Raw genomic sequence first — 16866 nt, 5'->3', positions numbered from 1 at the left:
TATATTGGTGTAGTTAACGTTTTAAAGTTGAAGTTCTTTTCTATCACATCCTGTAGAGCTAGATTTATAAATAGGTACTTTTTAAACTTGTTTTTATTGTGGACTGCTTTTCTGAAGGTTTTTTTTCTGAGTACAGTAGTCTGGATTGGCACCTGTCATTTCTCAGAATTTGTATAACATTCATCCAGGTACTTCTGGATTTTTGAGTGTCCATTGAGAAGTCAGGTATTAGTCTCATACGTCTGGTTTTATATATTATTTGATATTTTCCCTTTCAGTTTTTAATAATCTTTCCTTTTCTATATGTTTAATATTTCATTTATTATGTGCCATTGTGTATTTCTGTAAAATCTAGTTGATGTTCTTTATACTGCTTGGATATTAGTAGGCCCATACTCTGGTAGGTTAAGGAAGTTTTCTATAATTTTGTTGAAGATATTTTCTGAGCTTTATCATTTTCCTCCATTACCTTAATAATTATCTTATTATTCTTAACTATTAATCTTAGATTTGAATTTTTCATAGTGCCCCAGATTTCCTTGATGTTTTAACCCTGTACAATTTTTATATTTAAGTTTTTGTTTGACGGAGGAATCTATGTCTTCTGTCTTGCTGTCAGCACCTAAGATTCACTTGTACCATAAAGATAATGCTTATACGTGTCGTCCTGGTTTATCTTTCTAAAATTTTCATTTCCAGTTTTACCTCAGCTTGAGTTTTCTTTTGTAATCTTAATTTTGCTTTCATGTCTTGAACCATTTTCATCATTTTATTTCACTTTCTGTTTGTGTTTTTATGGATTTTGTTATTGAATTGTTGGCTAAATGTACTTTACAGATATTCCCCAATACCCAAGTTGGCATTAAGGCAATTGATTGGTCTCCACAGACTGACAGTAAAGACTCATGGCTAAAGACAACACCGAAATTGAACATGAAGGCCTACATAGAGCTCTCACACTATTTTTTAGAATCTTTGATACAGGAAGATACTTTGCATGCTATATCAAGTGTAATGTAAATACCAAGACAATCATAGAGTCTTTATCTACTGCCTGAAAGACATGCCAGGGTAATGCTAGCAAAAAGCTTTTGTAAGTAACTAGGCAATATCTGACTTAACTTAAGGTTCAGTTCACAAGACATAAACCGTACCCAAGACTGCCTCTGTGATTAAGAACCTGAGACTAAATAACCCAGGGACATAGAGGAAAGACAAATAATACTGGTCTAAAATATAACAAAATGACATATAATAATTAAATGACTCCTAATGAAATTCTGATATAGTTAAAGATCATTGCCTTCTTCATCTACCATCAGAGAAGCTTCTCCTGCTGCAGTTGGGAACAAACAATAAGACTCACAAACAGGCATTACACAGAGTGTGAAAAGACCTTAAAACACCTAAAGGGAATGTCTCCACCAAATCCCTCTTTTCAGAGCTCAGGGAATCCCATGGAAGAGGAGGCCAAGACTGTAAGATCCAGAGGGGGTGAAGGGTACTAAAAAAAAAAAAAAACAAACAAAAACAAAAACAAAAATAAAAACAAAACAACAAAAAAAGATCCTCTAAATCAACATGAGCAGAGCTTATATGAACTCACAAAGAATGACACATCATGCAAGGAGCCTGGATGAGTCTACACGCGGCATTCTCTGTATCTATTATGGCTTCCACTTTAGTGATTTTTATGGGATTCCTGAGTTTGTAAATGAGTAAATGAGTCTGTTTCTGATTTTGTGCCTTCCCTTGGGCTCTTTTCCTTCTGTTGCTTTGTCTTACCCAAATCTGAAATGACATCTTTTGCTTTGTCTTATTACATTTTATCTTGTTATATTTTTAAACAATAAGCCAATTAATGAAAACATAGCTATGTCTTCACTTTTACCTTCTGGAGGGGGAAAAGCAGGTCTTTCCAATTGAGCAGCACTGAGTGTTTCAACCATTCCAGACAAGGCCTCTTGTTCAGAAAAAAACATGTGGTTTTTATTATTTGTATCCTAAGTGAAGCTATAGAATGAAAAAAACCTGAGTTTTGTTTCTTTGTCCTTTATTAATATTACTTTCAATGAAATGAGTTTTGAGCTATGTCTTTGATGTGTGAGATGGAATGTTAATAATGAGGACTCTGTGAAAATCACAGTTTTAATGATTCTTATCAAGACCATGCATGACACATACATCAAGTGCCCCTCAAGGCCACATCCTTCTTAGATCTTAGAAAGATCCTTTCCATTTCCACATGGTTAAATAAGCTTATTTTAATTTAAAATACCAGAGACAATGGTGAAATTAATAGATTAGTTTCTAAGTTTATAAACTATACGTTGTGTTTCAAAACATAATTTACTGTATTTTCACAGAGATTGCAGAGCTTTAATCTTTCATGATATATTTATATATATATCATGAAAATATATATAATATTCTAACTATACTTAAGACAACTTGACATATTATATTGTGAAGTAAAATAAAACCAACACTAAAATTCAGAAATTCGAAAAATTATGAAATTCAAATTATAGGAAAAATGGATGTTAAAAAATAAGATTAAGTGATGTTTGTATTCCATGTTTTCAAGGACATGAGTGAACACAAACGGTAAAATTCCTTTCTCCACATTTCTCTATTAACTTTTATGGAGTCAGTTGTATTCTTAGTTCTTCTTCAAAGTATGGCCTCAAGGATGAAATCTCAATAAAATAGTGGGAGAACTGAGTTGTCTCAGTTTCAAATATGACCTCAAAATACCACTTCCATGTGCTCATCTTTCTTACCTTGTTGACTATGTGTTCATCACAGAGAAACCTTGGAAATTAAGATTTAAAAAAATTCTTTTGGCTCAGTGACCACATATTGAAAGAGAATTATGCAGCAAAAGTGATGGCTTTGCCCAGGACAGCTAGAGAAAATGCACAGTATATTGAAGGTAATTATTGATTATGGGACATATAGAATTCACACAACCTGGTTATTTAAATAAAGTATAAATATAATAAATGGCACATTTAAGAGGGCCCAGGATTTGTAATGGAGAGACAAAATTTCCAGCAATATCCAGAAGGTGTTTCTCTAACTCATCTTTTGTTGACTGTTGGAAGTAAGAGATTTTATCTTTTTCTCCTTGATAGGTCCCTGAATTCCCTGAATACAGATATTCTAGGCTTCTTTATTAGATCTTCCCATGAAGTTGATGATCCTAAAGAGATATGCCCAATGTGAGATGCAAATAGGACAAGGGAAGTCGTGGGCTGGTAGAAGATTTTTTTTTTCTTCCTGCAGAGGACAGTTTTACACATTTTATTCCAGAACGAGAAGGTTGTAGACTGGGAATTGTATGACATAGTAGATTTTATTCTTATAACAAATTCCCCACCATTACTAGGGTTATTAACACTCATTTATTAGCTCTGGGTATCATAGGTCAGAAATCCTGTGCAGCATGGCTACATTTGGAACAGGGGAATTACAAAGTTAAAGTAAGAAGTTAGATATGGAAGAGTGTGTTCTGAGACTGAATGTAATGTGTGCTCCCAAGCTTATGTGAGTTCTTGGCAGAACTCTTTTCCTTATAACCTCATGTTTAGTCTGCATTTGCCCACTGAATGGCTGCCATCATCCCTTTCAGCTCCTATATAGATGCCTATTCTTGTTCTTTGGTTTATCAAAATCAAATATGTCCCTATGTTGAGATCATCACCAAGGTTTGGTCTCTGAATCATAATCCAACTCATTCATGATTGTTATGATCAGTTCTCTCCCTCCACAACAATCTCTGCCCTTCATAGTTAACAGATTTAACACCTTAACTCACCCAGAAAATCTTTTTACAGCAACACTGAGGATAACATTTGATTTATAACTGAGGATGTTTGTGGGCAAAGAAGATCCAACATTTGAAGCCCAATTTAGAATTTTACTTATTACTTAATGTAGAGATGATCTGCCTGGTTTAAAAAACATTAAATAAAAATGACAAGTTTTGAAATGCTAAGCACCAGACAAGGTCAAAGGTGAGAGCCGGAGACTCAGCTCCAGACAACAGGCCACCTTCCCGGCCAGAGATAGGTGTCTGCACGGCCCGGGAGGCTTCTGCCTCAGGTTCCTTGAGAGCCAACTTGGTTCCGGGACTCCTCAGAGGGCAGTCTGCACAGGGGAGAGTGTGGAATACAGAGGCTAGCAGCTTCTGGGACACGCAAGAGCCGCAGAGCTTCTGGGTCAGCATTGTTTTCGGGCTCCAGAAATCAGTCCACCTTCCTGGCCAGAGGACAGGTGTCTGCCCAGCCTGGGAGGCCTTTGCCTCAAGATCCTCGGGAGCCATCTTGGTTCCGGGACTCCACGGAAAGTAGTCTACACAGGTGAGAGTGTGGACTACTGAAACAACTGCTTCTGTGACAGGCCAAAGCAACACAGCTTCTGGGAAAGATCCTGTTTTGGGCCTTCATCTTTGGCCAGGAGGAGGTCCAAATGCCAGATAACTGTGCACCTTCGCTGAAAGAGGAGAGCTTGCCTGCAGAGACTGCTCTGACCACTGAAACTCAGAGGAGAGATCTAGTCTCCCAGGTCTGCTGATAGAGGGTAACAAAATCACCAGAGGAACAATCTCTAAACAGAGACAACTATAACAACTAATGCCAGAGATTACCAGATGGTGAAAGGTAAATATAAGAATCTTACTAACAGAATCCAGGACCACTCATCATCATCAGAACCCAGCACTCCCACTTTGCCCAGTCCAGGGCACCCCAACACACCCGAAAAGCTAGACCTGGATTTAAAAGCATATCTCATGATGATGGTAGAGGACATCAAGAAGGACTTAAATAACTCACTTAAAGAAATACAGGAGAACACTGATAAACAGGTAGAAGACATTAAAGAGGAAGCACAAAAATCCCTTAAAGAATTGAGGGAAAACACAACCAAGCAGGTAGAAGACATTAAAGAGGAAGCACAAAAATCCCTTAAAGAATTGCAGGAAAACACAAACAAACAGGTGATGGAATTGAATAAAACCATCCAAGACCTAAAAAGGGAAGTAAACACAATAAAGAAAACCCAAAGTGAGGCAACGCTGGTGATAGAAACTCTAGGAAAGAAATCTGGAACCATAGATGCGAGCATCAGCAACAGAATACAAGAGATGGAAGAGAGAATCTCAGGTGCAGAAGATTCCATAGAGAATATCGCACAACAATCAAAGAAAATGGAAAATGCAAAAAGATCCTAACTCAAAACATCTAGGAAATCCAGGACACAATGAGAAGAACAAACCCACGGATAATAGGAGTGGATGAGAATGAAGATTTTCAACTCAAAGGACCAGCAAATATCTTCAACAAAATTATTGAAGAAAACTTCCCAAATCTAAAGAAAGAGATGCCCATGAACATATAATAAGCCTGCAGAACTCCAAATAGACTGGACCAGAAAAGAAATTCCTCCCTACACATAATAATCAGAACAACAAATGCACTAAATAAAGATAGAATATTAAAGCAGAAAGGGAAAATGGTCAAGTAACATATAAAGGCAAGCCTATCAGAATTACACCAGATTTTTCACCAGAGACTATGAAAGCCAGAAGAGCTTGGACAAATGTTACACAGACACTAAGAGAACACAAATTCCAGCCCAGGCTACTATACCCAGCCAAACTCTCAATTAATCCATGACAAAACCAAATTGACGTATTATCAATCCAGGAATCCAGCCCTTCAAAGGATAATAACAGAAAGAAACCAATACAAGGATGGGAACCACGGCCTAGAAAAACCAAGAAGATAATCCCACAACAAACCTAAAAGAAGACAGCCACAAGAATAGAATGCCAACTTTAACAACAAAAATAACAGGAAGCAACAATTACTTTTCCTTAATATCTCTTAATATCAATGGACTCAACTCCCCAATAAAAAGATATAGACTAACAAACTGGGTACACAAACAAGACCCAACATTTTTCTGCTTACAGGAAACTCATCTCAGAGAAAAAGATAGACAGTACCTCAGAATGAAAGGTAGAAAACAATTTTCCAAGCAAATGGTATGAAGAAACAAGCTGGAGTAGCCATTCTAATATCTAACAAAATCAACTTCCAACCCAAAGTAATCAAAAAAGACAAAGAGGGGCACTTCATACTCATCAAAGGTAAAATCCTCCAAGAGGAACTATCAATTCTGAATATCTATGCTCCAAATACAAGGAAAGGCACATTCATTAAAGAAACTTTAGTAAAGCTCAAAGCGCACATTGCACCTCACACAATAATAGTGGGAGACTTCAACACACCACTTTCACCAATGGACAGATCATGGAAACAGAAACTAAACAGAGACACAGTGAAACTAACAAAAGTGATGAAACAAATGGACTTAATAGATATCTACAGAACATTTTATCCTAAAACAAAAGGATATACCTTCTTCTCAGCACCTCATGTTATCCTTCTCCAAAATTGACCACAAAATTGGTCACAAAACAAGCCTCAACATATACAAAAATATTGAAATTGTCCCATGCATCCTATCAGATCACCATGGACTAAGGCTGATCTTCAATAACAAAATAAATAATAGAAAGCCAACATTCACGTGGAAACTGAACAACACTCTTCTCAATGATACCTTGGTCAAGGAAGGAATAAAGAAAGAAATTAAGGACTTTTGGAGTTTAATGAAAATGAAGCTACAACATACTGAAACATATGGGACACAATGAAAGCATTTCTAAGAGGAAAACTCATAGCTCTGAGTGCCTCCAAAAAGAAACTAGAGAGAGCACACATTAGCAGCTTGACAACACACCTAAAGGCTCTAGAACAAAAGGAAGCAAATTCACCCAAGAGGAGTAGAAGGCAGGAAATAATCAAACTCAGGGGTGAAATCAACCAAGTGGAAACAAGAAGAACTATTCAAAGAATCAACCAAAGGAGGAGCTGGTTCTTTGAGAAAATCAACAAGATAGATAAACACTTAGCCAGACTCACTAGAGGGCACAGGGAAAGCATCCTAATTAACAAAATCAGAAATGAAAAGGGAAACATAACAACAGATCCTGAAGAAATCCAAAAAACCATCAGATCCTTCTACAAAAGGCTATACTCAACAAAACTTCAAAACCTGGATGAAATGGACAAGTTTCTAGACAGATACCAGGTACCAAAGTTAAATCAAGATCAGGTTAATGATCTACACAGTCCTATATCCCCTAAAGAAATAGAAGCAGTTATTAATAGTCTCCCAGCCAAAAAAAGGCCAGGACCAGAAGGGTTTAGTGCAGAGTTCTTTCAGACCTTCAAAGAAGATCTAATTCCAGTTCTTCACAAATTATTCCACAAAATAGGAACAGAAGGTACTCTACCCAACTCATTCTATGAAGCCACAATTACTCTGATACCTAAACCACAAAAAGACCCAACAAAGATAGAGAACTTCAGACCAATTTCCCTTATGAATATCGATGCAAAAATCCTCAATAAAGTTCTTGCTAACCGAATCCAAGAACACATCAAAACATCCATCAATCCTGACCAAGTAGGTTTCATTCCAGTGATGCAGGGATGGTTCAATATACGGAATTCCATCAATGTAATCCAGTATATAAACAAACTCAAAGACAAAAACCACATTATCATCTCGTTAGATGCTGAGAAAGCATTTGACAAAATCCAATAACCATTCATGATAAAAGTCTTGGAAAGATCAGGAATTCAAGGCCCATACCTAAACATGATAAAAGCAATCTACAGCAAACCAGTAGCCAACATCAAAGTAAATGGTGAGAAGCTGGAAGCAATCCCACTAAAATCAGGGACTAGACAAGGCTGTCCACTCTCTCCCTACCTATTTAACATTGTACTTGAAGTCCTTGCCAGAGCAACTAGACAACAAAAGAGGATCAAGGGGATACAAATTGGTAAGGAAGAAGTCAAAATATCACTATTTGCAGATGATATGATAGTATATATAAGTGACCCTAAAAATTCCACTAGAGAACTCCTAAGCCTGATAAACAGCTTCAATGAAGTAGCTGGATATAAAATTAACTCAAACAAGTCAATGGCCTTTCTCTACACAAAAGATAAACAGGCTGAGAAAGAAATTAGGGAAACAACACCCTTCTCAATAGTCACAAATATATAATATACCTTGGCATTACTCTAAGGAAGTGAAAATCTGTATGATAAGAACTTCAAGTCTTTGAAGAAAGAAATTAAAGAAGATCTCAGAAGATGGAAAGATCTCCCATACTCATGGATCGGCAGGATCAACATTGTAAAAATGGCTATCTTGCCAAAAGCAATCTACAGATTCAATGCAATCCCCATCAAAATTCCAACTCAATTCTTCAACGAATTAGAAAGGGCAATCAGCAGATTCATCTGGAATAACAAAAGACCTAGGATGGCAAAAACTTTTCTCAAGGATAAAAGAACCTCTGGTGGAATCACCATGCCTGACCTAAAGCTGTACTACAGAGCAATTGTAATAAAAACTGCATGATACTGGTATAGTGACACACAAGTAGACCAATGGAACAGAATTTAAGACCCAGAGATGAATCCACACACCTATGGTCACTTGATCTTTGACAAGGGAGCTAAAACCATCCAGTGGAAAAAAAGACAGCATTTTCAACAAATGGTGCTGGCACAACTGGCGGTTATCATGTAGAAGAATGAGAATTCATCCATTCTGATCTCCTTGTACTAAGGTCAAATCTAAGTGGATTAAGGAACTCCACATAAAACCAGAGACACTGAAACTTATAGAGGAGAAAGTAGGGAAAAGCCTTGAAGATATGGGTGCATGGGAAAAATTCCTGAATAGAACAGCAATGGCTTGTGCTCTAAGATCAAGAATCGATAAATGGGACCTCATAAAATTGCAAAGCTTCTGCAAAGCCAAAGACCCTGTCAATAAGACAAAAAGACCACCAACAGATTGGGCAAGGATCTTTACCTATCCCAAATCAGATAGGGGACTAATATCCAATATATATAAAGAACTCAAAAAGTTGGACTCCAGAAAATCAAATAACCCCATTTAAAAATGGGGCTCAGAGCTGAACAAAGAATTCTCACCTGAGGAATACGGAATGGCAGAGAAGCACCTGAAAAAATGTTCAACATCCTTAATCATCAGGGAAATGCAAATCAACAACCCTGAGATTCCACTTCACTCCAGTCAGAATGGCTAAGATCAAAAATTCAGGTGACAGCAGATGCTGGCAAGGATGTGGAGAAAGAGGAACACTCCTCCATTTTTAGTGGGATTGCAAACTTGGACAACCACTCTGGAAACCATTCTGGCGGTTCCTCAGAAAATTGGACATAGTACTATCGGAGGATCCCGCAATACCTCTCTTGGACATATATCCAGAAGATGTCCCAACTGGTAAGAAGGACACATGCTCCACTATGTTCATAGCAGCCTTATTTATAATAGCCAGAAGCTGGAAAGAACCCAGATGCCCCTCAACAGAGGAATGGATACAGAAAATGTGGTACATTTACACAATGGAGTACTACTCAGCTATTAAAAACAATGAATTTATGAAATTCCTAGTCAAATGGATGGACCTGGAGGGTATCATCCTGAGTGAGGTAACCCAATCACAAAGGAACTCACACAATATGTACTCACTGATAAGTGGATATTAGCCCAGAAACTTAGGATACCCAAGATATAAGATACAATTTGCTAAACCCATGAAATTCAAGAAGAACGAAGACCAAAGTGTGGACACTTTGCCACTTCTTAGAAATGGGAACAAAATACCCATGGAAGGAGTCACAGAGACAAAATTTGGAGCTGTGACGAAATGATGGACCATCTAGTGATTGCCATATCCAGGGATCCATCCCATAATCAGCTTCCAAATGCTGACACCATTGCATATACTAGTAAGATTTTGCTGAAAGGACCCAGATATAGCTTTCTCTTTTGAGACTATGCCGGGGCCTAGCAAACACAGAAGTGGATGATCACAGTCAGCTATTGGATGGGTCACACGGCCCCCAATTTAGGAGCTAGAGAAATTACCCAAGGAGCTAAAGAGAACTGCAACCCTATAGGTGGAACAACAATATGAATTAACCAGTACCCCGGAGCTCTTGTCTATAGATGCATATGTATCAAAAGATGGCCTAGTTGGCCATAACTGCAAAGAGAGGCCCATTGGACTTGCAAACTTTATATGCCCCAGTACAGGGGAACAGCAGGGCCAAAAAGGGGGAGTGGGTGGTTAGGGGATTGTGGGGGTGGGTATGGGGGACTTTTGGATAGCATTGGAAATGTAAATGAGGAAAATACCTAATAATAAAGAAAAAGAAAAAAGAAATCCTAAGCACATTTATGACTTACTGATAGCCACTGTCAGGAGCCACCTAGTGGATTATTCCATTGTTTGTGATAACTTGAGTCTCAGTTTTGTCTATTGTACTAAATAGTCTATCAATAAATATTTGTAGATAGATGGTTGTGGGGAAATGTGGGTTGTGGGGGTAAAGAAAGAATTCAATTCTATAATTCTAGTTTTTTGAGACTGTATAAAACTGTCTTTCCTATAGAACTGGAAATGTAAATGATTTTAAAAAGCTGGAAAGAAGAATTATATAGCCTCTCTTGAAGAACAAACAAAGCAAACATGGAGTAAAATTTCAGACAGAGCTTTGTTTTCAATGGCTACTGAAAGTAAGATAAATAATTACTAAAGTAATGCATTTTAACTCTTGGCCACAATGAGGGGAGAGGACTGTGCTGAGAAATCATTCTTAAAATTCTATTAGTGTAATCATTGTACAGAGGAAGATCTATAGTAATCATAATAAAATACAAAATTAAAGTATTTGAAAGCTCATAAGCAATGATTTTATAACATTTTGAAATGCAGATAGTGTAATAGATTGATATTTAAATATAAGATTTTTAATAAAATTATTTGGTGTGCAATTAATACTTGAATTTCAGGGAATAGTAGAGAATACTGTTCTTTACTATATTTCTTCATAATATTTCTAATGTCTTTACAGTTTAAAAAAATCACAAAACTCTACACCTTGCTCTGTTGAAATCAGATGCTCTGGAAGTTTCTAGACAAATGAGTGTTTGTGATTAATGAATGTATACAGCTTCATCTCTTCATAACATGAAGTCTTTGGGAACAAAAATATTTTATCAGACATAAGGCTCTGTTGGTAACTGTAGCAAAAGCAAAACTGCAAGTGAACTGAGGAGATTATACACTCAGAAATATAAATACTGCAAAAAATTAATTAGGTTTTATGTTCTCTGTAAGCAGAGGACATATATTTAATAGTACGTGTGTGTGTGTGTGTGTGTGTGTGTGTGTGTGTGTGTGTGTGTGTGTGTGTGTGTTTGTGTTTTGGGAGAAGTGGGAAGTAAAGAATCATGCTAAGCATTAGTGTACATGTTTATAAATGAAATGAGTAGTTAGGGGATAGAGTTGATTTTGTGTGTGTGTTGGTTTCCCCCTTCCCTCCAGGAAGTCCTACCTGGCTACAGAAGGTGGTCACATCACATCGCTTCAGGAGTCTCCTAGGAGAGTGGGAAGAAGAAAAGAGGGGCCCAGAAGGGTCAAGAACACCACAAGAAGATCTAGAGTAAACTAACGTGGGCCCATGGGTGCTCACAGAGTCTGAACCATCAACTAAATATCATGAGTTGGCTGGACCTAGGTCTCTTATATATATGTAGCAGATATGTAGCATCTAGAAAGGGATAAATCTGATGCTGTTGCCTCCTGTTGTGTCCCATTTCCCTACCTCGGCTGCCTTGTCTGGCCTCAGTGGGAAAGGATGTACCTAGTCCTACTGAGACTTGATGTACCCATGAGGGACCTTCCCTCTCAGAGGTTAAGAGGAGGGAAGAATGGGGCTAAAGTGTGTGTGAGGGTGAGATTTGGAGGAGAAGAAGGAGGAGTGGATGTGATTGGGATTTAGAGTGAATGTTTAACTAATTAATTAATTAATGAAAACAAGATTAAATTTGGGGAAAGCCTTTTTGAGAAACATAATATCTTTAAAAATTATCCTTTACTTCTATTTTAATGTAATCCCTGACCTTGGGATTTTCTCAAAGTACTGACAGAGAAACCTTCAAAATCATGGTGAGAGAGAGAAGAGAGAGAGAGAGAGAGAGAGAGAGAGAGAGAAAGAGAGAGAGAGAGAGAGAGAGAGAGAGAGAGAGAGAGAGAGAGAGAGAGAGAGAGAGAGAGGAAAGAGGAAGGGAGAGACATACAGCTATATATCAAGGTTTATTAGTTGTTAATTATACCAATCAATCCTAAAACATAGAATGAGCATTGTGAAATACATGTGATGGTTTGCATATACTTAGCCAGGGAGTGGCACTATTAGAAGGTATGACCCTGTTGAAGTAGGTGTGTCACCGTGGGTGTGGGTAATAAGTTTCTTATTCTAGCTTCCTGGAAGTGAGTATTCTGCTAGCAGCCTTCAGAAAAAGATGTAGAACTCTCAGTTCTGCCTGTGACATGCCTGCCTGGATGATAATGGATTGAACCTCTGAACCTATAAGCCAGTCCCAATTAAATGTTGTCCTTTATAGGACTTGCATTAGTCATGGTGTCTGTTCACAGCAGTAAACCCTAAGACAACACACTTATTTAAGTACTTACCCTATTCATATTGAAAACTACGGGCAGCAAAAGCGATTGATGTAGGTTTCAGGAATCAGGAGCCTGATCATTCTTTGAACTTTCACTGGCTGTAGAATGTTTAATCAAGACACGAGACATATTTAAGACTAGGCTCACATAAGTTAAGTAAAGCAAACATTGTCTTATGCTTAAGGATTTTATGACAACTCCCTTTGCAAAGTCAACAAGTAATTTAAGTATCAACCGATTCAAGGACGTGAACACATAGTGAAGCAAAATATGAGAAGCAGATTAATCTCCTCATCTTTAAACATTCATGATCTAGCAGTTATTTAAAAGTTCTTTCCATTATGTCTGGCATGTTCTAGTGACCTACTAAGTGAAAAATATGCTTAAGTGATACAAAGAGTTTGCTTGTATGTTATCTACCCAAGAAAAACACTACTACTATTCAAAATTACTATATATATACATACATACATACATATTCTATGAAGGCTTAAAAGGCATGCATTGTTTTGTTCAGGTAGAGAAAACATTAAGTATTCAGTTCCTAATGCTAGCAAGATTTGCTTGACTATCACCAGGGTATGGGCTCCTCCATCCTCTTCAACTGTGTTTGTTTCCTGAAAACCCACCTCAGTGGTAGATAAGTAGGATGGCAGATCTCTTCCATATTCTCTGAAAAAAAAAAAAAACGTATTTTGATGTCTCTGCAAAATACTGAAGTGAAATATCTGTCTAGTTCATACATAAAGAAACTGGGCAGAGGAGTGGATATCCATTTCTTTTTTTAACTTATTAATGTATTCATTTTACATCCCGATCACCGCTCCCTCCTCCCAGACAACCCTGCAGATTCTCCCACTCCCCTTCTCCTCTTAGAAGAGGAAGCTCCTCCTGTTTATCAACCCACCCTAAAAAATCAAGTCATTTCAGGGGGTGTCCATTTTCTAAGACAAGAAGAGTAAGTTAAGTGTAATTCTTATCACATATCTTACGTTTTATTTTCTTATGTCACTTGTGTTAATGATTTATCTCTGGACTCCACATAGAAGCTAAGATGTTCTTTACAACAGCAAATGAGGACATGTGATTAGGAAGCTTAGTACCAATATCAGCTAATAGACTCTCAAGTCCCAGTGACTTCTGAGTTTTCTTCAGTCACAATCCCCATTGATCACCATGGCCCACCTCACTGCCTCTCTCCCTTTTGCTATGAACATAGTCAACATGTTTTCCTATCCACGTACCTAAAATTTTCTTCTCCCAATTGATAATGAGGCTCACACTTACTAATTAGTTCAACTAACATTTCCTGCAAAGTACTCTGCTTATGAGAAGCTCGATGCACACTACCCATTCTATGATTACTTTCTGAGAAATTATTTAGAATACTGGAGTATAATTATTCATCATTGTTAATTAGTATTCTTGGTAACATTAATCAAAGTGGGATAACATAAATATTCAAAATAACTATAAATCTGAGATTTAAAGCAAGCTGCACTTCATGTTTGATCAAATTAGGAAAATCCATTTGAAATCTGAGATGTTCTATGACCTTCTAGTTATGTAACTATACTGAATGCTTGCTGATAACTTCTATTTAAAAATCCTAAAATCTTTCTTGCTTAACTGTGGCCTTTCCTATCTTTGTGTGTCTGATTCTGGTTTGTGGGCCTCTCTTGCTCTCTAAAATTCATCTAAACTTGAGTAACAGCATCCATCACTAGTACTCACACTCCTCCTTACCATTAAATAACAATGACCCTAACAGCAACAAAGTGGTAAAGAGTTGATGAAGAGCACATAGTGAATTGCTGCTACTCTCTATGGCTTTCTCTCCATGCTCAAGTTCATTTACCTTTTACATGTTTTCCAGAACCATTTGCCTAAGCATGGCAGCACCTAGATTTGGCTGGAATTTCTTACAATAAGCATTAATTTCATAGACATGTCCCAAAGCCAAACGGATAGAGATATTTCTCAATTGAAATTCCCTCTTCCTAGACGACCCTGGCTTACGCTAAGTTGACAAAAGCTTAACAGGTATAAATGTAATATTATTTATGCTGATAGTACCTCTAGATTGAAATAAACATCTTAATAAAAAAGAAATCTGACATGTAATATACAAATAAACTTATTAGATACTTTTAAATGAGTGAAGAAAAATATTAATTATGTACCAAAATCTGTAGAGATAAAATAGAATTATTATTTGAGAGAACACAGCAAATACTCTGTTTAATATGCTTGAGTCAATAATAAAAATAATGGCAACCATGCCTGCACTTAAAGACAACTGAACAAATCCATAAATTTTTTTACTGACTGAGCTAGATCACAGCATCACACTCTACTAAAGTAAGGGCATGACCAAGCAGATACAGACAACAAAGAATGATGGGATTTGGGGGATTTGGTGTGTTGACTAAGGTCTTTAAGTTACGCCTTCTGGAAAGTTTGCTGTGTGGTTACAGTGCTCACAGGTATTAACAGGGATAGTCAGATAAGCTCTGGCATAATCCAAGGCTATGTGCTCCTCATTGAAAGCATCCTTTGCTGCTAGTAATTTGAGGCAAACATCACTTTAATATTTTACAAGACAATTTTCTGTTTAAAAACTAAAATACTTCAATAGGAGAGTTTTAGCCCAAAATATAGATTCATGTGTACAAGTATGTCTGTTTTTTTTTCCTTTTAAATCAACACTATGCTCAGTGTTCAGTCCAGTGGTAAATAGAGTGACACTGGAATGAAACTTATTAGTAAACGAATAAAAATACATAAAATAATTGCTAGTAATCAATAACTTTTTAAAATAAATTGCTATGTGCCAGTCATTGTAAAAACAAATGATAATAAAACCTTTTTCAATAGGATATAAGTCCCCTTTTAAAAATGAAGACTTAACAGTTGAAAAGAATTAAATAGTTTTCCAATCCTAAGAACTATAAAGAAGCACAATGTAAATTCATCTGGGTGTTGCTCTAGATTATAGACCCCTAACCTCTGTATGAAATACCTTTTAAATTCATAAGTATTACTTCATTATAATGATTTTCTACTTTGTTTTTTCATCTAATCATCCCATAAGCTGTCAGGTCCTTCAGATGCATGTTTTAAGGTCAGCTTCTTTTCTGATTTAGAATAGCACCCTAAGTAATCATCAACTGTACATTTTCCATCTCACTCAACTGTGTGCATAGTATTTTCTAGATTATGTCTCTGCTATCTCAAGCCCAAACAACCTGGAAAATGTACTGGTATTTTTCTCCATAAAGGGTATCAAGATAGCATAAATATTCTGAAATTTATCAAAAGTACTGTTTGTCCTCCTTAGCTTATCTGTCATTAAATTCTCTGAACTCTTCTGCCTCAATGTTCTCCAGCATCTTTCATCTTTTCCCCATCATATATCTTAACCATCCTAAAAGATCCTCTTCAACTTATTTCAGGAGATTTTCTTTTTCTTTTTCTCCTTTTTTTTTCCTTCCAACATCTATGGAACAATCAAGTTGACTTTTAGCATAAGAAAACAAAAACCGAAATTGAGTTAAATATTCTTATTTTAAAATTTTTGATGTTCTTCCAAGAACTTCAAATATGGAGTGAGCCACACTGTGAGTTCAGCTTTCTACCTACCTACTTCTCACAAGTTCCTCAAGGTCTATTGAATAATTTCTGGTTCTTCAGATATGCTGAGCTTGCTACTGACCTTCAGGTTTTTCCGTTTGTACTATCCCATGACTATAATTATCGTGGTCCTCCTTTGAACTTGACCCTACAAATGGCTACTCATCTTTTTTGTCAGTAGTTACATCTTATTGCAAAACCAGACATGACAGGCACAAATAAACAAATAAAAGACCAATGGCGTGATTCTTAATGATATTTTGCTATACACGTAGGTTGTCCTCTTGTCATCCTCAGAAAATACTCCTCTGGCAGCAGATGGAGGCAGGTACAATCACCCACAGAGGACCCACAGCAAGACAGAATACAGAGAGAGTCTAAATTGGAGGCCTCCAATGCATCCTTCCCTCAGAGCTCAGGGAACTTCTTAGAAGAGGGGAAGGTATTATTGCAGAGGGGATCATGGTCACCAAGAGAATATAGCCCACTGAATTAATTGAGCACAACTTATACACAATCACAGAGAATGGAACCTCAAGCACTGGGCCCGTGTGGATCTGCACCATGTCTGTTAT

This window comes from Mus musculus, chromosome 5 (genome assembly GCF_000001635.26).
Source record: "Mus musculus strain C57BL/6J chromosome 5, GRCm38.p6 C57BL/6J".
In the NCBI taxonomy this organism is placed as follows: Eukaryota; Metazoa; Chordata; class Mammalia; order Rodentia; family Muridae; genus Mus; species Mus musculus.
This window is presented reverse-complemented; position numbering follows the sequence as displayed.